This window comes from Scardinius erythrophthalmus, assembly GCF_964197995.2.
Source record: "Scardinius erythrophthalmus genome assembly, chromosome: 1".
Classification (NCBI taxonomy): Eukaryota; Metazoa; Chordata; class Actinopteri; order Cypriniformes; family Leuciscidae; genus Scardinius; species Scardinius erythrophthalmus.
The window spans coordinates 34,017,826-34,043,560 of NC_138221.1; the positions used below are offsets into that span (position 1 = coordinate 34,017,826).

Sequence of the window (25,735 nt, forward strand, 5' to 3'; positions counted from 1 at the left end):
ACGACCGACTATACTTCAGTATTATGATGTATCTTCCCCGTGAAAATGAATATAATGAGCATATAGAGACCGTTGCTTGTTCCCCCCCCCCGCTGGGAATTGACTGAAAAGTTCTAAAAGTTCCATTCCGTTCCATTCAGCTTCTGTCAGTGATCGCTGCAGACTTGACTGACAGCTGGAGGAACGTTCTACACGAGCCATCGAACCGACGTCATCAGCGAAGGAAGGCCCGTCTAGAGGGGAAGTACCCCACATTTTCAGATTTTGTTCAAAGATTACAAATGTGTGTGTGTGTGTGTGTGTGTGTGTGTGTGTGTGTGTGTGAATCAACTTCACCACAAGACTATAGTAATGTGCATCAACGAAGTAAAAGTGACATTTAAACGTAAATTCATTGCAATTAAAGTGCCGGCTTTAATTGCAAGACATTATATTATAAATGTAGCCTTCATTAACCAACATAATGACGGCACATACTTTTGTACCAATAGCCTAATTGTTGGCTATTAAAACATAAGCTCAACTTCTCCTTATAGAAATGATCGTAGTAGGTGTTATTTTCTATAATAGTTAATCTATAAATATACTTCATATTATAATTACCTTAATATAATTACTACCACAGAATAAACTCTGACAGTGCAAACAACCCTAAACGAACTTTTCTTCACTGAGTATTAAAAAAGTATTCTTATTTGTTCTCTTTCTCTGGCTCGTGGTGTGTTCACTTGTGATTGAAGTCTCAGTGCCTTTTACTTATTCCATTGTGGAATAAGATATATATATATATATATATATATATATATATATATATATATATATATATATATATATATATATATATATATATATATATATATATATATATATATATATATGTATATGTTATAAACGCTATAATGTTCTTGCTTGCTCCGCACGTTCAATTAATGCACGTCCTTAAAGTGACAGCTCACCCAAAAATGGAAAATTCTGTCATTATTTTCGCACCCTCAAGTTTTTCGAAACCTGTATGAATTTATTTCTTCAGTTGAACACAAAATAAGATATTTTGAAGAATAAGAATTTTGGGTAAGCAAAATATGACGGTAGACATTGACCTGGAAAAATACGATGGAAGTCAATGGGGTCCATCAACTGTTTGTGTTCAACAAACAAAAGAAAGACATTCATACAGGTTTCGAAAAAATTGAGGGTGCGAAAATAATGACAGAATTTTAATTTTTGGGTGAACTGTCACTTTAAATGGGTTTTCTATGTTATGAACCATTATAGGGGTGGCCAAAATTACAATTTAAATTTCACAATTTCTTCATTTTTACAGGTAAAGCTTCATATTTTTAATAGGTCAGACCTCCTTCACACCTTGGATTTTGAGACTTTATTTCATGAAATGAATAATATAGAGCGGATGTGTTCTTCATTTAAATATCTCAGCATATATTATATTGTTATTGTTACTTCAGAGAGTGTTTAAATGACACCGATCAAAGGGCAAACGGAAGAGATCAGAGTCGAGACGGGTTTTAGGTGATCTTCCACACGTGTGACAGACAGGAGCGCTCGCTGTCCTCCCACGTCCTGTGCGTCCTCCGCGCGCATGACGTCACCGACGTCTCGATCTGTTTGTTCTGGATTGTGGGAGAGAAAGAGCCCGCGCGCCCTCACAACAAAATAAAGAAGGTAAATAAACAAGCAGCCTTTACACTTATGCAAAGCGATTATTTCTTATTAACGGTCCCGGCATGTGCTGCGTCGTTTCGTGTAACGGTCAAGCGCGCTAATCAGCGCTGAAATGATTGTCTGGTGCGCGCGCGGTGAAAGCGGCCTGTGTGTCGCCGAGTGCTAACGCTAGCTGCTAGGAAAGACAAACTGATTCATGACAACGGGTCAGTCTGGATATCATTTTGCTCTTGGGCTCGTTGCGTTTGTGTTTTATTGCTGAATTACGACACCTACATCGCGTGTGCGTCAAAGAAAGCGAGTAATGCAGGGCCCTGAGGTTGTTTATTAGCATTAGGCCGTTTGCTGGTTAAAGCTAGCACAGCATCGCATCCCTGCTCTGCTCTGCGCAGCTTCGCACAAATCTCACGTTTCCCTGTGCGGGAATGCTTGTGGATTTGACGTAGAATTGTACGAGAATGTGCGTACATTAACGCACGGTCAGATTAATTAACTCGGGTTCATTTGATCTGCGCTCGTTTCGAGCGTCTGACATTGACAGATGTGTAATAATGTGGACCGTGGTTGTTTCACGCTTTTGGTCTGGGGTGAGAGTGTGTGTTTTGATCGTGCACACACACACACACACACACACACACACATTGAGATACGTGCACGACGCCGGACGAGTCCGTGTCACACACCGCTAGCATTGATAGCGGGTCGGAGGAAATATGTGGCTTATTTTCATGCTCTTAAGGCCTATTACAGTGCCTCGACCTCATTGAACCCTCCTAGTAAATGTTTTAATTCGACATGAACTCGTTTAACGTTAATATAACGGCATGGCCTTGGTGTTTAGCGACTTTGCGTGTTAAGGACTCATCCGAGCTGCCCGCAGTCGCCATTTTGTATTGCTTCTCCGTGTAACGGAGAAACACACAACCTTTATGTTTACATGAAAATGTGAGAGAGTCAATAGGCATATTTAAATTCTATCTTTCCGTGGTTAGTAGCATTATTATTCTTTTTATTAAAGTGTGTTTTGTTCAAAACGGCGTCAGTTTCGATAGAGCTCTTGTCATGTCAGTAACGCTATTAGCCGCGCAGCGCTTTCGGTTTGCGCTCTGAGTCAGTGAGTGAGTCTAAAGATCTTGTTGCCGAAATATCAGACAAACGATTATTGCGCGGTTTAGATATTCGGAATATTAAATGTAGCCAGTAAACACTTTGTTATACACGTAAACTTGTGTGAGGAGCATATATTTGTGGTGTGTTTGTTATCTGACATTATAGCTCTGTGATTGACAGCTGCTGGGTGACTGACAGGTTTCCTTGCGTGATTTGCTTATTAAAGGGACAATGAAATCAAAAATGACTTTTTTTATGGAATATTCCAAATAAAAATAATTGATCCGTGCATATCGATATACATATTTTTTATGTACCCTGGTAATCTATAATCGAAATAACTTGCAACGATATATTTTCTCTGATGACTTTGTTTACTGGCACTAGGCAAGCTGTCACTCACACAAGATCACAGCAATAGCAAACCAGAATGATCCAATCAATTCCTGGGGCCGGTTTCACAAAGCTATTTTAGACCGGTCTATAGTGTTAGACAAGTCTAAAATGTGCTCATAGACTAGTCTAATGCAAGTTAGACTGTTTCACAAAAATAAAGACTGACTTAATTTAGACCAAAAAAAAATCAGACACCTTACCCCCAGGCTAACTTAGGTCTAAGACTCTGTTACCTTGGCAACCAGCAGTAACAATCAGTTACATTACAAACAGCCAAAAGACAAGGGAAAATGACTCATAATTTAAACATTTCTTCTTGTTACTACATTCTCCGCTAAATTTCCAAAGTAAAATGTCCTTGTAACTGTTATATTCCTCCATCAAACACATATTTTCCGCTGGGGTAAACTGCACTGAGCAGTTGAATGTGCTTACTCGATCCGCCATGTTTTTTGTTTTGAAAAGTGTCTTATTTTACCCAGAATGCATTGCAGTGTAGTCCTACTTAAGATAGTCAGAGTCTTAAGCGCTTTGTGCAACCAGAGCCGGATTAACGCAAAGGCAAACTAGGCACGTGCCTAGGGCCCGATTGGCGGGATGGGGCCCAGACAGAGGGACAAAAAAAAAAAAAATAATATAATGTAAAAATATCCTATCTACAATTTATTTCAATATTTATTAATTAACTAAAAATAGTGACGATGTTTATCTTCACCATAGACTGTTACATTACTGCAGTTAAACCAATTAATGTGTCCGTTACAAAGCGGGTGCCGGCTTCTGAAAGTATGTGTAACGAACGCATCCATCAGGTGCTGCGAGGCAAAAGCCTAAGCACACAAAGAAGCACAGCTCAAAATGCAGGTGTGTGAGTTGTCGTCATCTATTTTGGAGTGATTGCAATGTATTCTAAATATAAACTTGTCCTGTAGATCAGCGTCATTTCTGTAAAAATCATTCACCGCTTTATTACGAGTTTAAAAGAGCGCGAGCGTCATTAACGTGCCCAGACGCGACGCTTTGAATTTGCGCGTACAATGAATGAATAACATCGCGTCGGGAGCTGACTAGTAAAAAAGCTACAAAATTAAAAGACAAGGCGTCTGTATTCTAAGTTAAAAAGCCAACACACTACAACATTTTTAAATGTTTCAAATAAAGGATCTCATGGGTCTATCTTCTAAATTCTGCTGATGATTAGATTATACCCTGACATTACGCCAATAATATCAGTTTATACATTTTCTTCTGCTCAGTAGCGATCGTGTCTTTCTCTTCCACTTGATTTGTGTATAGCATATTTAAAGTAGCAATGCGATATAAAAGCACTTATGCTCATTTACTGAAGTGGGATTCTGGAACTGTGAATAAATTGAATAAAACAGCAAAATAACAACAACAACAATAACATCTTCATTAAACAAAAAAGAGATTACCTTAGATAAAGTTTGATTAATATGTACATACAGTAGGCTACCGGTAAAAGTCTGGACCCATTACTATTTTTAATGTTTTTTGAAAGAAGTTTATTATAATGCTCTACAAGCCTGCATTTATTTGATCAAAAATACAGAAAAAAAACAGGAATATTCAGCAAGGATGTGTTAAATATATAAAAAATGATAGTGAAGACTTTTTTAAAACAACTTTTTAATAATCAAAAATCCTGAAAAAAAGTATCACAGATTATAAAATAAATATTAAGCACCCTTTCTAACATTTGATAATAAATCAGAATGATCACTTGACACTAAATTCAGCTTTGCATCACAGAAATATAAAGTATAGTAAAATAGAAAACCATTATTTAAAATTTTAATAATATTTCACTATATTATTTTTCTGTATTTTTGATCAAATAAATCCAGGCTTGATGAGCATAAGAGACTTCTTTCAAAAACATTAAAAATAGTAATGTGTCCAAACTTATGTACTGTGTAAGTAAAAATATACTGCTTTTAAAATTAAATGTTGTATAAATAAAAAGGTTAGGAATCATATTTGTTTCAAGTGTTTTTTTTATTGGGGGTGGGGGGCCTCCAACATGAATTTTGCCTAGGGCCTCCTAATGTCTAGAACCGGCTCTGTGTGCAACGGTCTGATTTAGATGTCTATCTGAAGTCTGACTATCTACTATATCTAAGCCATAGTCAAAGTCTATCTTTGTGAAACCGGCCCCTGATGGGCAATATCAAGTACTGCTTTTTTTAAAGTTTGTTCAGGGAGCCGTTTCACTCGGATATGCGTCACAGACAGTGGGGAAGAAAATACTATTGCAACTTCAATTTCATGCTGATTTAAAGTGATTTGTGTGTGTGTGTGTGTTTGGAAGTAATTCTTGTCACTTAGCAATTTTGCTCACTGGCCTTAATTTATGTTCAGACTGCAGGCAAAGTGGCTCAAATAGGCCTGTCATGATAACTTATACAATAACATGTGTAACACGATATATTGTCTCAGAAATAGTAAAAACATTTTTTTAAAAATAATTATTTAGATACTGGTAATGCTGTCAAAAAATAAATATCCTAAATTAAATGTGTAGGAAAAAACAATTCAGTTCTCTTTCGCATCTTTTTGCACTTGAATATTTAGCCTAAACTGGCAAGGCGTAAAAACATGTGCAAATGATAAACTTTCGTAATGGTACAGCACTGGCCGGATCGGGCGAGTGACCGCTCCATCAGGTGTCCCGACTCCCGAGCGTAGTTCATACGGCCAGGGCCGTCGGGCAGTCCTTACTGTCGAGTCCTGCATCCCATGCCATTTCTCCATCATGTATGTTTCTTTCTCACACTAACGTTGTCAATGAAGTTTAGGCTAGTATTGCGTTTTTTGCAATCATTTTGCTGTGGGAAATGATGCAGAATTGCAAAAATGTGACTTTTCCACTGTAATCACTAATCATGAAAAGGAGGGACTATTTAAGTAATTTAAGTACTACTTAAATATCTACTTATCTCAAACTCAGCTCCTTGAAGGGCCATTGTCCTGCAGAGTTTAGCTCCAACTCACCTCTAGTAATCTTGAAGACCTTGATTAGCTGGATCAGGTGTGTGTTTATTAGGGTTGGAGCTTGGCCTGTTACAATTACTTCTTTTTGTTGGGTGATTATATTATATTGTTCCTGAAATAATTGCGCTAAACTGTATTGTCATTTTAAGACCACTTTATGCCTCTTAGGCTAATATATAATCATAATAAAACAACAATGCAAGTGGGTCTACACACGTTCAAATGACAATAAAAAAAAAAAATATTACGAATATTTAAATACTGGAATCAGTATCAAAAATAAAATATCCTTCTTGCGCATGTTTACATAGAAAAACAATGGGAAAACGCGTTCTCTATGAAGCTGTGAAAGATCTCCATTTCGCGCTGTCAGGTTCATATTTGCTCCGGAACAGTGGATTGCTGCTTTTAAAAACTGAGTGCATTTAGGCTTTTACTTCCAAACTGTCTGTAGATGTCAGAAAAACACAGTAATTTTTCAAATGACACCGCCTTTTCACCTGTCAACGTCCTCTCTGTGTAATATGAAGGAGCGGCCTGAGCCCTGCTTTCGCCTCCAACACGGAGAGCTGATAAGATGACAGAGGCAGCGCGGTCGACAAAATGTTGGTGACGTTCATTTTTATGTAAACAATGGGCAATATATTGCCAATTTGCGTCACCAAAAATGAGCGAGGTCCACAGAATCGGGCATCAAGTTAAATAACACACAAACAAACTCTCCATTTAAATATTCAAAACATCGAGGGGAAAATGACAAGTGAAAGCAGCTTTGCAGTGTTATGGATTGCTTTTTGTGATCAGCCAAATGTGAGACCTCCTATGAATGAACAGTGTCTACCAGCCCCCTGACAAACCCCCCTATCGTGAACCTCTTTCGCACTGGATATTTCTAGGAACTAGCCGCCAGGGTGGTTCCCCGAGAACTAAATGTTCCCCGAGGGCCATTTTTCCGGTTGCATTCGCACCGCAGGAATTCTGATGTGACATAAGCCGCGCTTGTTATGACTTATATTTTGACGCCGCTGTGCTCCCATTCTCTGTCTTCATTAGTTTACGGTCTGTTTAACAGTCCTGTCCAAAACTTTATTAGAACTGTTATGCCAAGAAAGTAGACAGTATATGAGAAAGCATTAGCGTTTGCCTTGTGGTTGATGTACAGTGTCGCTAGCTGAGCAGAAATACATAAGTGCTTCGTTTGGATTTTCTCCTCATTGTAAAGGTTGAGAGGTCCATCTATCAGTTTTCCATGTTCGTAGAGTTAGTTTGTGGTAGGGCTGCACAATATATCGAAATTGTCGCAATATCGCGATATGCATATCGCAACAGCTTGCAGTAACTGGGGTCATGAATAAAAGACAGAGAAAATCACTCACAATTCATATAGTGAAAACTAAGCAGTGTTATATTTTTACATTTGATTATTCAGTTTCTGTTGTTAAATAAACTCTAATGTAGGCCTTCCTGAATCCCCCAAACCCTGTGGTTTACACTAGGGTTGTGCCGATAGACGATAGTATCGCGTATCGACGATAGTCATAGTTATCGCTGATGGCAGATGCCTTTGACGATATCAATACGATAATTGGCTCGTTTTCTATGTATTAAATTATTATTATTATAAAGCTAGTATTGTTATTAAATTGATATTAGGAACTGCAATTCACTTGACTTGCCTAAATTCAGAGCGACATCACCGACATGCGCGTATGAGGACTCCTCTAAGAAATGGTTGTAAAACAGACTAAAAAACTACATCCCACATCAAACTTTAATTGCAAGGTGATCCATTCACAAATTGTCTAGAGTGCTTGTTTTAACAGACGCATCATTCCCTAGTTTGTGGAGTAAATGTATAGGCTATAATCTGTGTGTTTACAGAGCTTTTTAAATATGGCGGGTGCAGGTGTTTTGCGTGCGTTCGGCCAATCAGCGTATACTAACATCACTGGTAGTTCCTATAGTGCTGGTTTAGACCCTACTCTGAAGTTGGAGCTAGATTAGTACCCCCAAAAGGCGTTGCTAGGAATAAAATCCTTCTCATTTCCTGCGGTGCGAACACGCCATTAGTTTTAGGAACTATGAAAAGGTTCCTCCGGTGCTAAAGCCCCTATAGACTGACTTTCTTTCCCTCTGCATGGCATCCGCTGTGAACATGCAACACATCCGTATAGAGAACGTCTCATTTCTTAGGAGAGTTTAGTGATGTAATGGGTTTAATTGACTGACTTTAGTACAACTAACACACAGGGATGGTAACCTCTGTACCTTTCATACTCATAAGCCCTATTCGGATGGGATTAACTTTACAAGGGTAGATGGAGTAATGTAATTTTACCACAGGATGTTTGTAATATCAATGGCAAATTCGCACGGGATAAGAGATCTCAGCAAAACTAGCAGAAGTGGGAGGGGTAACTCGATTTGCGCATCGCCGTCACCCCCATGTTGTCATGTGCGTATTATGTTGCTTCCTGATATCACGTGCGCAAACACACCGATGTATTAAGTGACTTCTTATTGGATTGTGTTGGTAATAGGCAATTACCTAACGCTAAAAGATGTTTCATGCCTCTAACAAGTGCTTTCGATCTTGATCTGAATTGTATGTGGAAAACACTTGAGTTTTGCAACAGACTCGTCCCAGCGTCTAGAGCGCAACTGAATGCTTTTTCAAGCGTCTCCATACTTGAAAAAACGCGGAAAACTACTTTTAAACACAAAATGACTAAATATTTACGTACAGCGGGTCTATTCGCACGGGATTAGTATCACCTGAGGTAATTTTGGCCAGACCTTTTTACTGAAGGTAAAAGTCGCCGTAATCTTTACTGACATTGTCCGTAATTATTACTGAGATGGCACATTCGGACGGAACTAAAACCACAGAGAAGCTCTGGTAATGATTACTTTACCCCACCTCTCCATGTTAAACTAGTCTCATCCGAATAGGGCCATAGGCTGTGTGACTGTACGTCGCCCTCAGGCAGCATAAAGTGCACAGAGATAGCAGGACAGAGGTCAGGCTAGGGGAGAAAGACAAACAGCATTAGATGTGTATTAATGTACAGATGACTGTAGGCCAGTGTTTTCTGCTTGGTTGTAACTTTACAGTGATCTTGTAGAGTGTATTTGAGTGCTCTTGTTGGCTGGAACTCCTCTGTGTGTGTGTGTGCAGGTCTGGTTGTTTTCCCTCCTTGCAGTTTTTGTTGCCATAGCAACTCCATCATTGGCCTCATTTAGGATGTGACCTCTGCTCTGAATGAGGGGTGCAGGAGTGAATGGATGGGAGAAGAGAAACAGAAATTTCCTTGTATCTTTCTTTCTTTCTTTCTTTGCATTGTACATCAGAAATGCCAAGTTATCCCGTATTTGATGATGGTTACAAATCTGTGTGTGGGAGGTTGTGGTTGTAAGTGTTTTTTTAGTGTCACTGAGATACTATTACAGTTTTTGTTTTATTTCTAATATTTATTTATTTTTTTGGTAATTGTGTGTTTGTCATTTTTACCAGTTATTGATTTTTTTTTTTTAAATCTAGTTTTTGTTAGTGCTAAGCATATTGGAAAACAACGATACGTATTCTGATATAAATGTTCAGGAATTTTCACCAGATGACAATCTATATTTGGAAAGAATGAATTTTTCTAGTGTGGGGGGGTGATTTTCTTGAGGAGTGCATCTGCATGGAAAAGAACAAAGCTGAAACATTACTTTTTTTACTCTGAAGACGTTTTAAACAGCAAAATCCTTTTAGGGTTGAATTATTTAGGAAAAGCTCCACTGATAAAAATATTTCTTTAAGTTATAAATAAAACAATGATAATTGGAGAGTGCCGTATAAGAAAATACTATAGGCCTATCAGTCTTTAGGGATGCACTGATGTGAAAATAATTAGATATAAGTAGGCCTGTCGCGATAGTCGATAAGTCGATTAATCGCACGATAAAAAAAAACGAGCTCGATAATTTTTCCGGCCGCGATAATTCCATTTGCATGCTTGTTTGTTTTCCTCGTCTCTCTCTCTCTACCAAAGAGACTGGATGACCACTCTCGCTCGGTTCTTTAGCGTATAGGAGGAGTGAACCCTCTTGTTGTCAGTTGCATGGTCTTTGTGTGAGAAGGCGGCGCCGCGGCGCTCAGTCACATGGTCTTTGTATGGGAAAGCGCCGGCGGGAGTGTTTGCGGCTACTGCCGGGAGAGAGAGAAGACGCTAGTTGTGAGTTGCGACAGCGAGCCCGATCACATGAAAATGCGTATCTATACCACGAATGTTATTTCTCGTGCCATTTATACGCCAAAAATAGTTTTTGCGTGCATATGATACGCTCTTTATGGCGTGTAATACGCACGCACTCCTCACCCCTAATCCTAACCAAGTATTTTCAGTGCGTAGCATGCCTTCCCGACAGTACACAATCACTTGACAAAGTAACAGGAGGACAAAGTAACAGGAGTAACAGTGCAAAATTGTGCGATATGGCTTGTTGAGGCTTTTTTTTATTTGTTTACAAAGGTCCTAACTGTCAGTTTTGCCTGTTATGGAATGTATCACTATTTAATAATGTCTAAAGCCTAATGTTTAATATTTTTTGAAGTGCAATTTTGTTTCATTTTATTTATTAACAGACATTTATTTTGTTAACAGACACTAAGAGTCCATTGCTTTCATTGTTTTTGGTTGTTTTGTTCATTTTTTGGGATATTTAAAATGTTTTCCGTTTTCAATGTTTAATATTCTTTAGAAATAAAAGTTTATAGATCGTTGAAAAGGTGTACCTGCATTATTATGCCATTATAATTATATGAAATGAAAATGGTCTCAGAACGACAATATTATCGTTTATCGCGATAATTTCTTGGACAATTTATCGTCCAGCAAAATTTGTTATCGTGACAGGCCTAGATATAAGATACTTAACAAAACCTATATGAGATTAATCAGATATTTCTATAGCATTGATATAATATTACAACTTACATCTGCGCAAAAGGATGCGAATGCACAAGTGATCTTGAACTAGGCCTAAGTTATGTGCTAGTCAGAATGTGTAACTCCTGGTGTGGATGTGCTCTTCCTGTAACAACGCGCTGAAACACTGCAACTAAACCCAAAGAATTCACAATTTTTTTTACAGTACTATTCTCTTTACAATGTTATGTAATATTACAGTCCCAATCATAGTTATTAACGTTGTGCATTACTTTATGAGCCGCATGCACTGAGGATGATCACTGGTAAACTGAAGTGCTTTGCTACAGCGTTAATTTACTTAACCTAATGCAATTCTATATGACACATCAGACATATAAATAAATATTTATATATATATATATATATATATATAATATTAGGGATGGGTATATTTAAAATATATTGCATTCGAATATTCAGGCTCATAAAAATCGAATTTTCAGGCTCATAAAAATCGAATATTCGTTTATTTAAATGACGTTTAATGAAAAATGCGTTATTTTTTAAGTTCATTTTTTTTTTTTTAGTTTTTGTCACCATTTTTGAACAAGCTTACGATTAGGCAATATAGCCTACACAACAAGCTTACAATAAGTTTTCTTTTAGTTGAAAACATTAAACAGTTGGCCTATGTGTAAACAAAAAATAAAAAGAACAAAAGCATTTAAGCTCAAGCAGCGCGAACGGAAAAAAACGCCTAATAAAGCAGACTGTGCTAGTTATCGTACAGAACGTACACATACACTCGAATCAGCGTATGATTATCGTGTTTATATTGTTTCATGTGTATGTTGAGAAAAACAATAATATCCACATGCAGGGGCGCTGCCAGACAGTTTTACGTGCTGACAGACGTTTCAGAGACACAAAGATAACGGTGTTCTAAGTTTCTAACAGCACTTTTGCGTTTTCCGTTTTTACAAAACAAAATACTGCAAATGCACAAACAAACTTGACTGTGCTCATGATGGTGTAACTCCTTTGTGGATGCGCTCTTCCCGTAAAAACATGCTAAAATACGGGAGCCAAAGAACTCACAACATTCTTTTACAGTTGTTCTCATTATAATTTTATGTAGCCTATATGACAGATTTGTGGTGCACATGTTGCACATAACTGTATTTTCCTTTTCAACGTGATTCCAATCATATTTCAAGCAATTTAAAACAATTATGGCGAACAGTGGCATCTGAACTGTCTCAGCTGAAGGAAATAATCCATTATTTATCAGCTTTAATATATCAACCACATTTTTGTATTGGGTCGATAACATTAAATTGAACATACAGTATCTCACAAAAGTGAGTACAACCCTCACATTTTAGCAAACATTTTATATATCTTCACAATCACAATATATCTTGGGACAATACTATAGAAATGAAACTTGGATATATTTTAGAGTAGTCAATGTGCTGCTTGTACAGCAGTATGTATTTACTGTCCTCTGAAAATAACTCAACATACAGCCATTATTGTCAAAATAGCTGGCATCAAATTTGTGTATCTTGTATTAGAGCAGTTAAAATTCGTGCTTTGAGTACAATTCTCTCATACTGATCACTGGATGTTCAACATGGCACCTCATGGCAAAGAACTCTCTAAGGATTTGAGAATTAGAATTGTTGCTCTCCACAAAGATAGCCTAGGCTATAAGAAGATCGGTAACACGCTGAAACTGAGTTACAGTGCAGGCCAGGGTCATACAGAGGTTTTCCAAGATGGGTTCCACTCGGTGCTGTGCGTCAGGTGCAGAAGCTGGCTTCAGAAAACAGATGCATGTGTGCTGCCAGCATTGCTTTAGAGGTTGCAGAAGCGGAAGGTCAGCTTTTCAGTGCTCAGACCATATGCCACACACTGCAACAAGTCGGTTTGCATGGCCGTCGTCCCAGTAGGAAGCCTCTTCTGAAGCTGGCTCACAAGACAGCCCGCAAACAATTTGCTGAAAACAACCTGTCCAAGAGCATGAATTACTGGAACCAAGTCCTGTGGTCTGCTGAGACTAAGATAAACTTGTTTGGCTCAAATGGTGTCCAGCATGTGTGGCGACGCCCTGGTGAGGAGTACCAAGAACACTGTGTCTTGCCTACAGTCAAGCATGCTGGTGGTTGCATCATGGTTTGAGGTACTGCATGAGTGCTGCTGGTACTGGGGAGCTGCGCTGCATTGAGGGAAACATGGATTCCAACATGTACTGTGACATTCTGAAGCAGAACATGATGCCCTCCCTTCAGAAACTGGGCCAAACGTTATGCCGATAACGACCCCAAACACACCGCCAAGATGACGACTGCCTTGCTGAGGAAGCTGAAGGTGATGGAGTGGCCAAGTATTTCTCCAGACCTTAACCCTATTGAGCAACTGTGGTGATCCTCAAGCGGAAGGTGGAGAACCGCCATGAGTCTAACATTCATCAGCTCCGAGATGTCATTATGGAGGAGTAGAAGAGGGTCCCAGCAACAACCTGTGCAGCTCTGGTGAACTCCATGCCAGGAGGATTAAGGCAGTGCTAGATAACAATGGTGCTCACACAAAATATTGACACTTTGGACACAGTTTTGACATGTCCACTTAGGGTGAACTCACTTTTATTGCCAGCTATTTTGACAATAATAGCTGTATGTTGAGTTATTTTCAGAGGACGGTAAATCTATACTGCTATACAAGTAGCACATTGACTACTCTAAAATATATCCAAGTTTCATTTCTATAGTATTGTCCCTTGAGAAGATGTACTAAAATGTTTGCTGAAATGTGAGGGGTGTACTCACTTCCATGAGATACTGTATATCGGCCGATACCAATATGGTGACTGATATATTGTGCATCCCTATTTTTTTGTTGTTGTTTTGATGTTTTAAGTGCCGTGGAGATGGCATGATTTGGTTAAAGTCTCTAAGAAAAATTGCGTATTTAAATTGAATCTCATCTAGTTCACCACTGCTACAGCCACACATGTTCAGACGGACTCCTTTGGCCATTGCGTTTCCACCTTAAGTGTTGCACTTTCAAAATGACTTCTCAAGGTAAAATAGTCCAATTTTTAAGAATTTATCTTCAATCTGTTCCGTTCCAGTCATTTGAACACAAGAACGCTGTTAGAAGAACGCCCCGTAATGTGTATAGGGGGTCAGGTGAACCCAAAATCATCCTAATAATACAGGCCTTATGCTTAAAAGGGTTTAAAAAATAAATAATTTACTCCCCATTTTGAAAAATGTTTTTGCAATGAAAGTCACTGTTTTTTTGTACCCCACTGACTTTCATTGCATGTACAAAAACAAAACGTTCTTCAAAATATCTCCTTTTGTGTTTCATTTGAAAAAAGAACTGCATGAGAACGAAGACAAACCATCCCTTTTAAGACCAATTAGTTGAGTAGGCATTCAGGTGACCCACCAACTAGTACATTTTTGAAAAGCTAGTTTTGCACACCCCCTTGTGATGTGTACGCAACATCTTTGAATGTATCAGAGCAAAAGGTGCCTTTCGTAATGAGTGATTTAAATTTAATTTCTAAAAGGCATCAGGGAAGCTGCAGCCCGTTTGATCGTGCGTACCAGTGAATGAGAGTTTGAGGTGCAGAAAGAGTGCTTTGTGAGTGTGCTGCTGTTAAATGTGTGAAGACTTCAAACAAGTCACTCATCTGTCTGTCTCTCTCTGTTTATCTACAGTAGTGGCCCTCGTACCGTGTGATCAGCGTAGCCTGCGTCTGAGCTGGTGACTTCTCTGGACCGCGTGAAGGCAGCTCTTCTGCTGAGTGCTCTTGGAGAAGATGCGTGCGCACAGATAAGAGACTCTTCACACGAGAGACAAAAATGTGAGTCAATAACCTGACAGCTTCTTCCATTCAGTCTCGTCATAATTCCTGCCGGGTAATAAAAGCTTAATCTCTAAATAACGTCTGCCAAATAGGCTAACGGCTTTATAAGATGTGGGGTTTGTGTACGTTAGATCATGATCATGTCTCTGTAGTCTGAATGCTTTTATTACATTTTCACAGCAAACATATTTACTTTGAGAGGCAGTCCTTCAAAACATGGTGATTTGGTGTCTCACAGGGTTAAAGGGGTGGTTGATTATGATTTCATTTTTTTAACTTTAGTTAGTGTGTAATGTTGCTGTTTGAGCATAAACAACATCTGCAAAGTTACGACGCTCAAAGTTCAAAGCAAAGGGAGAAATTTTCTTTTAAAGAAATTAAGGACTACAACAAATGGCTGGTAGGGACTACACAAGCTTCCTCCTGGGTTAGTGACATCACCAACCCTAAAATTGACATAAACCCCACCCCCGGGAACTCATTTATAGATTATCATTATAGAATATGCTAATCAATGACTAGAAGATAGTTAACTCCACATCAGCAACATAAACTCATCAACTAACCATTCAGAAATGCTCTGTTGCGTTCTACATGTTGTCACTTCTTGAGTCTCTCTATCTTTGTCTGACTCCGATTTGAACATAAAATGCTAAAAGTTTTTGAACTTTTCAGTGCATGTCCGTTAAAAGGTAAAAGGACACAAGCTGTTGTAGCTCCGCCCTCTGTACGGGGAGCAGCAGCTCATTTGCATTTAAAGGAACAGACACAAAAACGGTGTGTTTTTGCTCACCCTCAAAAAGTGACAATTTTAACATGCTATATGAAAATATCTGTGGGCTCTTTTGAGCTAAAACTTCACACATACACTCTGGGGACATCAAAGACTTATGTTACATCATTATACCACCCCTTTAACACCATGCCACAACAAAAATGTAATGTATTAAAACAGTGGCAGTAATATAAAGTAAAATGCACAAGAAATAATACAAAATAAAACTATACATAAATTATTGTATTATATTTTACGTTGTTATATTTTGTGCATGCATTTATTTGGCTGTCATCACATCAAATTTTGTTTGTGACTGCTACTGAATCAACATTCAAGTCATTTCTGCCGAAAGGTGAAGATCCAACTCTATGTATGTTCTGCAATTTCCCCCTGTCTATATTTTATTGGACTGTCCTGCTTTTGAAGTAAGACAACATTTTTTTTTTTAGTAAGCTCACTTTAGTCAGATTTTACCAGAAAGTTTTTTATTTTAAAACACTTAAGCAAAACATGGTCAGGTCAAAGTGTCTGAATCATTTTTGGTCCCAAATTTTTATAGGTTTTACTGGTAGTCCACTGTATGAATAATTTTTGGGTATAATATGTCAGAGTTTACTTTATTTTATCCTGACTTACATAAATTAATTATAGTGTCCTGCACCCACTAGTTAAAAAAATATAAGAAATGATAACTGGTGTCTGAATAATTTGGGGTATATAATAATTATTAATTTATTTTTGGTATTTATGTAAGTCTTGTATGTGTTGAAGCTGTTGACGTACCAAACTACGGGAAGTTCTACATCCCCACTGTATTTTTAGAACAATACATTTTCTTATATAAAATCAAGGAACTTTTCCTAAAACTTTCGTGTTCCTGGCTGTCTCGCTCCTGCCCCGCTGCGCATCTTTCTGAGGAATCCCAACTTTAGAAACAAGTAGCAGAAGTTTATTTTTAACCGTGCCCCTGATCTTTTCAGACTGATCTTAATCATTTGTGTTGCGCAGCATGGATCTTTTTTGATGAGTCTTCTTACAATTACTTTAAAAATAGGCTATTTTAGAAGTTTAAAACTGTACTTTAAATGACAGTGAATTTGCAGGTTGGAGAAAATGCTCATCACTGACAGTTTAAATCTTAAGGATCAGAGAGAGGGTGCAAAATGCTTGTAAAAATCGGAAAAAAATACTTGGAAGAAAGGAAGAATAATGAATTTTAAAAGCTACAGCGTGTTAGGACCAACATTTAAATATCAATCTTTAAAACATCACAATTTGTGCTCGTCAGACTCTTAATTTAGGACGGTAGAGAATAAATCTCTTTGTCAGTGTCTCAGTGTATAATATGGATCAGTGGTATGTTTGTTTAATGCACAGCAGCTCTTCAGTTTCAGGACCTTTACTGCTGAACTGTTTCCATCTTTGCTAAAAATCCTTTGATCCCCCTCTTGTTTGGGAGGCTTTAGTCTGTTTGCTTTATGTATCCTCAGTTAACTAAAGTGCACTTTTAGATTGTATAGCAAATAAAAACGGTGTAGTTCCCAGTACAATATAGTAATCATGCTTGAACGGACGCTCGTTCTGTTGTTATCTTAGGCTAATGATCTCTAGGTTAATGCCCAGTGAAAGTGCATCGAAAAACTATTGCATCTGTTGTGTGAACGTTGATGTAATGGGAGCTTGTGCTCTGGATGTGCGTGTCATAAAACATACACTACCTTTCAAAAGTTTGAGGTCAGGAAGATAAAAAATAAATAAAAAAATAATATATATATATATATATATATATATATATATATATATATATGAACTGATACTTTTCAGCAAGGATGTGTTAAATTGATCAAATGGCATTAACAACATTTATAATGATCATGTGACACTGAAGATTGGAGTAATGATGCTGAAAATAAATTACATTTTAAAGTTAAAATACAATACAAAACCCTTTTTGACTGGTAGTGTATTTCAAATCATAAATAAAATCTTACAGTAGTGCGGTCAGAAATGGTTTAAGATAAAATCACACTAAAACAGTCTTTTTCAGGCTGCTCAAGTTAAGTGCTTTAGTGTAAACAAAAAAGGAAATTGGCCATTTAAAGGAAGGCGGGACTTTTATGTTGAGTGTTATGATTGATCTTATTCATAAATGTACAAAACTGCTCCAGGCAGCAAACATTTTCAGCTAGTCTTTAGGCCCGTGTGCATGAGTGTTTGTATCTGTGTCAGAAAATAGTTGACTTGTTTCTGCTTGTGCCCTTTTGAAGAAGATCTGTGTCCTCCAGAGGACATGTGTGCTGCTGTGAGCGTGTACGAGTTGCGACGGGTGTGTGCAGCGCAGCGGCTGTTTGACAGGAGACAGAGAAGGGTCAAGGTGTCTGTTGCCGCTCTTGTGTGCCAGTGTATGGCTACTGTGTCAGCGCAGGGCACACCGCCGCAAACGACAGATGTCTCTTGTGTGCCACAGGAGGCTTACGTTAGGAGCAGATGGGGAAGAGAGGAGAGCTCTTTTTGAGCGTTTCACTCAATGGGCCACATGAAAGCCTTTCATTGTCTTGTTTTTTGGGTATCCTGTACTTGCCTCTTTTCTTCATGAGCTCACTCTCAACTGCTTTACCGTTTATACTCCTCCCTGATGCAGACACACACACACACACACACACACACACACACACACACACACACACACACACACACACACACACACATGCAGGCAGAGCAGATTACTTGTCCCTGTTCTCTCCAGCCAGGTCCCTGTTGGCTTGGGCTTCTCAAACGTTCTGATGATTAATGGGCTCAGAAATCTGAAGGCGCTCTCTGCTGCCGCCACCGTCTTCTCATCCATTCCTCCCATCCCCCTTGTTCTCCTCACTCCCCTACCCTCCCCAATCCCATCTATGTTTGAATGCAGGAATACACACACACACACACAGAAACAGCCACCAAATGCTGGTAAAGGGTCGTCCCAGCCTCTCAGAGTTGTGCTTTGTCACTCGGGCAGCTGCTGTATTGTCTCAGGCGGTGTTGGGGAAGGCACGTGCTCTGGGTGGAGGGATTGCCGCTGGTTGGCCAGGCTGTGGCTGCAGAGGGTTTTCTGACAGAATGTGAAATTGGAGGACGTCTCTTCCTCCCCCCAGCAATATACACAGCCTAAAGACATGGAAAACCTACAGATTTACCATACTCACACACACCCCCCCACACACTTAAAGGAGTGGTTGAGTCATGGGATGGGGCAATAAAAGTGAGTGCAGATGGTCGGGCTGGATAGGTTTACCTGGAATGTGAGCAATTAAGGTCAAAGGTTAGGGTTCCTGTCCCCTCTGGTGGGTCAGGAAGCACTGTGTGTGTGTGTGTGTGTGTGTGTGTGTGTGTGTGTGTGTGTGTGCGCAGGTTTTGCTATACTTGAGGGCCAAATGTCCTCCCTAATTGAGAGAGATACCTTGATAATCAGTTTGTGAAGACGTTTTGTCTCTTCACTAGTTAAAAATGTTCAGAAATCAGCCAAATCTTATTGATGTAGACTACAGGTATTTGTGACGGTTAACTTTTAGGGGTTGGTTCGGTAATTTAAATAGAGATCTCTTCTCCCACAATTCTGAATAGACAACTACAAAACGATGTCATTTACTAGAGATTTTGACAAAATGTTAATTGCTGTGGTCTATTTACATTTTTTTTAAATTAGGATTCTTTTTTAAAATTTGGGTTTGATGAATGATTCAATGACTCATTCATAGAGACTTAACTTGTTTCATTGCTGGATAAATCAGCAATTTTTGAACAAATCTTTTTGAATGAATGAATGATTCAATGAAAAATAAAAATGTATTCACTTGTCGCCACCTACTGGTGTAATGTAATTTAATACAAACTTTAATTTAATTATGAAGTTACTTTCAAAAGGTGATTTACTCTATTTTGGACACTACCTTTGGCATTAGTGTTTAAATCTAAACTGCAAGTTTTTATCCCAGTACTTCTGTGATAATTTGAATGATTGTTAAACAGAAATAATTCACACCTTCTTTCTCTGGGTCAGTGGCAGCGTCAACGACAAAGCAGATCTTAATGTTCGCTGTAATCATACTTGTCAAATGTTTAATAGACGACCAGATCGTTGTTTAGGAATAAGATTGTGTGGGTGTTCGAATCGAGATCGCAATCTTTTAACAATTCAGCGTGCAGCTCTAAAATGTTCAGCATGTTTCAGAGTTAAGAGCAACACTGTGTTTATTTACACGTGAGCAGCTGATTATCCACCAATGTTTGCAGCGTCTGAGAGCGGCTTGGTTCACTTAAACACTGTCTCTGCATCTGTTCTGAGTTTAGGTCAATTTAACGTTCCCAATTTGGGAACGCAACATGCGCCAACCATCTTCCCATGCTTGTAATAAGTGCTTATAAACCGGCTGCTGTTAATTTGATTAGTTTTCTGTCATCATCTAAGTTTGATGGTTTAACATTAAAAAATTGAAGAAATTAAGACAACCATAAATATATTTGTTTTAAAATTGTAGTTTTAAGTTAAAATAAAATTATATTATTTTTCTCATTTATTTTACAGAGAAATATTACAAATATTGAGAGTAATACCTTATTTTGTTTGTCATTTTTATATTTTTAGTATTAATATTATGAATTATTATAATAATAATAATAATAATAATTATTATTATTATTCTCGATTTATTTTACACTGAATTACAAATATTAAGAGTAATGTCTTATTTTATTCTTTTATTTTATTCAGTATTATAATTAGTAGCATAGGATGACGACATTTTAATACACAAGTTAGGATTTAAACCCCTTAACTGCATGTATGAATAATGTTTGCTTTAGCAAGCACTGGCAATTAGCCTTTAGAAGACTAATATGGCATAATTGTTAAACATAATGTTGAGCTGTGCTCATTTCGTGTGAGTTTGAGCTCGACTTTCGCCCTCTGTACCGCAACTGCGAATGAAAGTATCAAACAACGTAAAAGTCAAGTGACTCTTTTTTTTGTCTTCGCAGAAGGCGAGTTTTGGTTTAGAAAGAAGCTTACACAGGATTGTCCCCGCTACATCGTTAACCAGTTCATCGACATTGCTGTTGTGACTTTATCTGTTTAGAGATCTGTCACTTTCACAACACCCAACACAACACCCCACTTTTATTCTCACTGGCATTCAATACGTGATAATTGCTTGTTAGCTTCTAATGTAAATCCATCTCCCTTTTGGGTTAGAATGATTGTTTACAAGTGTCCTTTAATGAGACAGAATCAAATCTACATGGACCTTAGAGTAGACACTGGGTTTAATGTGACATGAATTAATGCGAGGCTTTGAGGGATAGAAGTACAGCCTGTTCATGGGGTCCTTTTTTGGGGGGCCTCTGGAATCTCTTAATAGATTTGGGAACAATTTGCATGCATAAATGTTAGTAAAAAAAGTATGTAGGTAAATATTGCTCTTATGTATTCTTGCGACATATAAATGCATTTTTAATTACTCCAATTACATTTACTTAAAGCATTTTCAATCATCTTGGGTACAAGGTTTGAAATATTGAAATTTTCCTCTGGACTCAGATAAGCCTAAAAATAATTTTTGGCGAATACATACATTTTAAAATGTATGTTTTGATCAAAAAAAGGCTTATAAATATTGACAAATGTCGATCTATAAACATTGGTTGTAAATGATCAGCTGCTGACTTGAGAGTATTCAGCTTCGACAGTCACTGTCATTTCATTTCATTTTTTTTTCCCTCTGTGACCTTCTACCAGTTACAGGAGCTCACAAACCTCCACTCTTCCGTTCCACTGTTTTTCTCTCTCTCTACCAGTATTTTCCCCTCCACCGTGTGTGTTTGACAGTGTGTGACTGTAACCACTGTGTAACTGGGTGGTCCTGAACTGAAAGTGAGGTAAAGGTGGCAGAGAGGGGAGAAGGTGGGTGGAAGGAAATTAGCCTGAGTCATGATGATGATGATGATGATGATGAGGTGTGTGTCTGTGTGTGTGTGTGTGTGTGTGTGTGGACAGATGGTGGGATGATGCCATCAGGGGAGGAGACAGTTGATGTAGTCTTTAGGGGAATGAGAGGCTGTCCCACTCTGTCACACAAACATTGTGTTGTTCTGTGCCTAAAGGAATAGTTCAAGCAAAAATGAAAATGGTCATATTTACTCGCGCTCCTGTCATTTCAAACTCCTAATTTTCCATACAGTGGAAGTAACTCCATAGCATCGTACACTAATTTAAAAAAAAATAATTTCCAAGTCAACTTGTTTATTTGAATTAATGAATGTAAACTTGTAATGTTTTCTTGATATAGGCTACCTCAAAGGATGTGGGTTTATTGAAAAAGGTGTTTTGCTCTAGTTAGCATTAAAACAAGGTTATGAAATAAAGCTATAACTGCAGGCTTGAAGTTTTGTTCTAACTTTTAATAGAAACCTGCAGCAAAAACCCCTTTTTACGGAGTTTTTATATGGAAATGGGAATATGAACAATGTCAAACACCACAACCATACTTCTTAACTATAAAATTAATTAAAACAGTATAAAAAAAGCTTGAAGTACTCAAGGCAAAGAGAAGGCCAAACTGGTAAAAAACTGCAGATTACAGGTCTGAAGCATTTTTGAAAACCTCTTCCTCCAACAAAATAGCAAAATTTGTGACATTAGGCAGTGTGGGACGTCATTATCTTCAGTTACAATAAGAATCCACGCTTTCATTCCTGTCTGTCTGTCATCAAGTGTCCTAAAGAAACAAAGAATAAATAAATATCACCTTACATCAACCCATAGATTTTTTGTTTTTTAAGGAATAGATTGATCTTTTTTTTCATTAGATGCATGAATAAGACATTCTAAACATTATTTGTAACATGCCTCCCATCCAATAAATTGCAGTAAGCTTTGTTACTTTTTGATATGAAACGAGCTGATTTGAAATTCTGTCACTTATCATGAATTCCAAGCAATATAGTTCTGGCGCTCTTTAATGTGGCACGACACACACATGAACTGATCATCTCTTCCTCTTTACTACTAGTTATAGCACATTCGTGTTCATATACAGTACAAAGTAGGGGTGGGCGATATCTCTATTTAAAATATATCAAGATAACTTTTAAACACGATATGGATTTTGACATCATATATATCGATATATTGTTTATATTTATAAAAATGTTGTTATTTCAAATGTAGGCGTGTTGCTCGTGGCAAGCGCGCTCATAATATAAGAGACGCCGGCGCGACCACAACATTGCCCAACATCAAATGGCAAACGTAATGCAAGCGGAACGAAACTGCTCGTTATTGTGTGGTTGAGGGACCGTTTATCAGTTTGGACCAAAGCAGCGCGAGCCGATCGTGATCATGCGACACTGTTACTACACGGCGCTAATAAGAGATCCAGTAAAGAAAGCATTTGAATTCGCCACAGAAGTAATAACATCACTGCGAGATCTAGAGAGAAACATTCACATTTCTCCGTTATTAACAGATCAAACAGCTCTGACGTGGAAACCAGGAGAAACATTGTGCCATGAATGAACTATAGTGTCCACAGATCAGCAACCATGGATTTACTGTAGTAACACTTACTGCAACCATGGAGGTTTGGCAGGAATAGTGGCTATAATGCCTTCAAGTAACATTACGTAGGTTTTATTTTGACATTATGAATACAATTGCCTCAAATGTTAGTCTGAACTAAAATAAACCTTTATTTATAACTACTACAATATCACATTAAATTTTTTCCAAGGAGCTGTTTTGTTTTATATGCTCCTAGAGTCAATTATAGCTTCAGAATTGCTCAAAGTAAAAAAAATATCATACTTGATGATGTTAGTTTTAATTATAAAAAAAAAAGAATCAAAAAATATATTGTTTAAAAATGTTGCAGAAGCACTTGTTCCTATGTGAACTGCCTACCTCTTTACACTTCAATAAAAAAGACTTTGTGGTATTTGGCATATTTGTTTTTGCAGTAGTTTTTGGGGGGTTCTTTTTCCTGTAAAGATATCGAGATATATATCGTATATCGAGATATAGCAAAATATATCGAGATATATTTTTTGCTCCATATCGCCCAGCCCTAGTACAAAGTACTGAAATTGATCATTTATTATCATGTAATCATGTTTCAACCATGTAAAGACATGTAGAAAACAGTTTGAGAACAACTTCCCATTTGAAAGACCTAAAGATTTTAAGAATGCAATCATACATTTGTTTCTTTACTGTTTTTATGATTTAATTTGATAATTTATAATCATTAGTCACTTGTGTAGTTGACATTTGATTTATCATTTATCCATATTATTATTATTATTATTATTCATTGTTTTATATTTTATATTACTTATTTTACTTATTTCCTTGCTCTTGCAATGCTTATCGTTTAATCTTGTGATTGTGTGGTTTGCAAGAATGTTTGTCTTCACGAGTTGGAGATAAAATAATGTCCCCGTTTCAAGGTTTTTAACGTCACAGGGCGATGTTTTGAAGCAGTAATTTTCCATTGTTTCTCACTTCTTCTGCTCTTCCTTGGCACTCGCAGTCAAACTCTTAGGCTGATAGAAGACTTATATCTTCTGGCAGGGATTCGGCACCCCTTGGTTGAATCTAATATATTTAATATTTCTGACATGGGGATCCATCCGATCTAACATTTTGGCACAATCTAACACATTTTTACTAAATCAGTTTTGAATTGATAACCAAAAATAAATAAATAAATTCGCTGTCATGAAGATTTGCATCCCTTTTAGTCACTCATGGTTATGTGGCAAGATGTTGTCAAGGCTTTCAGCAGAAGAATTAATAAATCATACTCACCAGACATGTTTTAAGCAGTGAAGATAAATCTTCATGGCGAAACAAGGGAAGATATTTTAGGACTGTCTGCTTTCTGAGATTCCCAGTATTTAAGACAAGAGTGGAAAGAAAAGACATGATAAATGGACTTGAAATGTAGTGTTCTTTTGTATTGTGTAGTGATGTGGTAAGTTGTTCTTCCTAAAAACAGTCTAGTCAGCCCGTGTACACTTGAGGAATATACTGCCTTCAGCTTCCTGCAAATAAAAATGCCAAAGGGCTCTGATACCTCTATATTTTAGAGGTAACTTTGCCTCATGATTGTGATTGACAGTTTACCTGCTTATAAAGCTTAAGAAGATCTTCCGTCAATTGTCAAAAAAAAAATGCTATTCTTGCTCTAGAATTTGAGTTGGTGTGCTGATGAAGTTGCTGAATATTTTCAAGCTTTTTTTAGGGGCTTTCGCACTGGGTAGTTCTAGGAACTTGGTTATAGGAACTAGCCACTAGAATAGTTCCCCGAGAACTAATTCCCCCAACGCTGCAGACAACAGGCAAATTCCATTATCGCTGTTTTCCATGTTTGTGGAGTAAATGTTTACACATTTTAAGAATGTTAGGTGCCGGTGTTTGACATGCGTGTGGCAAATCAATGTACACTTACATCTCTGGTATTTCCTATAGTGCTGGTTTAGACCCTAATCTGAAGTAGGATCTAATTTAGTTCCCCCAAAAGGAGTTCCTAGAACTAAGATCGTTCCTAGTTCCTGCAGTGCGAACACACCAAAAATACTTTTAAAAGCGTATTAGTAAATGTTGAAATTTACATGACATCAGATTAATAAATGCTGTGGAAGTATTGTTCATTCTTAGTTCATGAAGTTAACTAATGTGAACGGATGAAACCTTATTGTAAAGTGTTATCTACAAAAGCTTTGTGTGGTAAATAGACCTGAATTAAATTGCAACTTTCTGAAAATCTTCTCAAATGTCATATGCACTTGCACATGTTCAAACATCAATGTTTAACTTCAGTGAGATCAACAGCTTTTAGTTCTCACGGGTCTCTTGTTTGAATATGCAAACCAGTTGCAAGGAATGACAAATGAGAGTTGTGAAAAAAGGGAAAG

General features: G+C 37.7%; 1 protein-coding gene across 1 annotated transcript in view; it reads left to right on the plus strand.

Moving 5' to 3' along the window:
* Positions 1–1,503: 1,503 nt before the first annotated feature.
* brd4 (bromodomain containing 4) overlaps positions 1,504–25,735 on the plus strand; it is a 55,566-nt gene continuing 31,334 nt past the window's right edge. The window contains exons 1-2 of the mRNA XM_081370734.1: positions 1,504–1,683; positions 14,855–15,000. The gene's annotated coding sequence lies outside the window, so the exon portion shown is untranslated. The remainder of the gene's footprint in view (positions 1,684–14,854; positions 15,001–25,735) is intronic.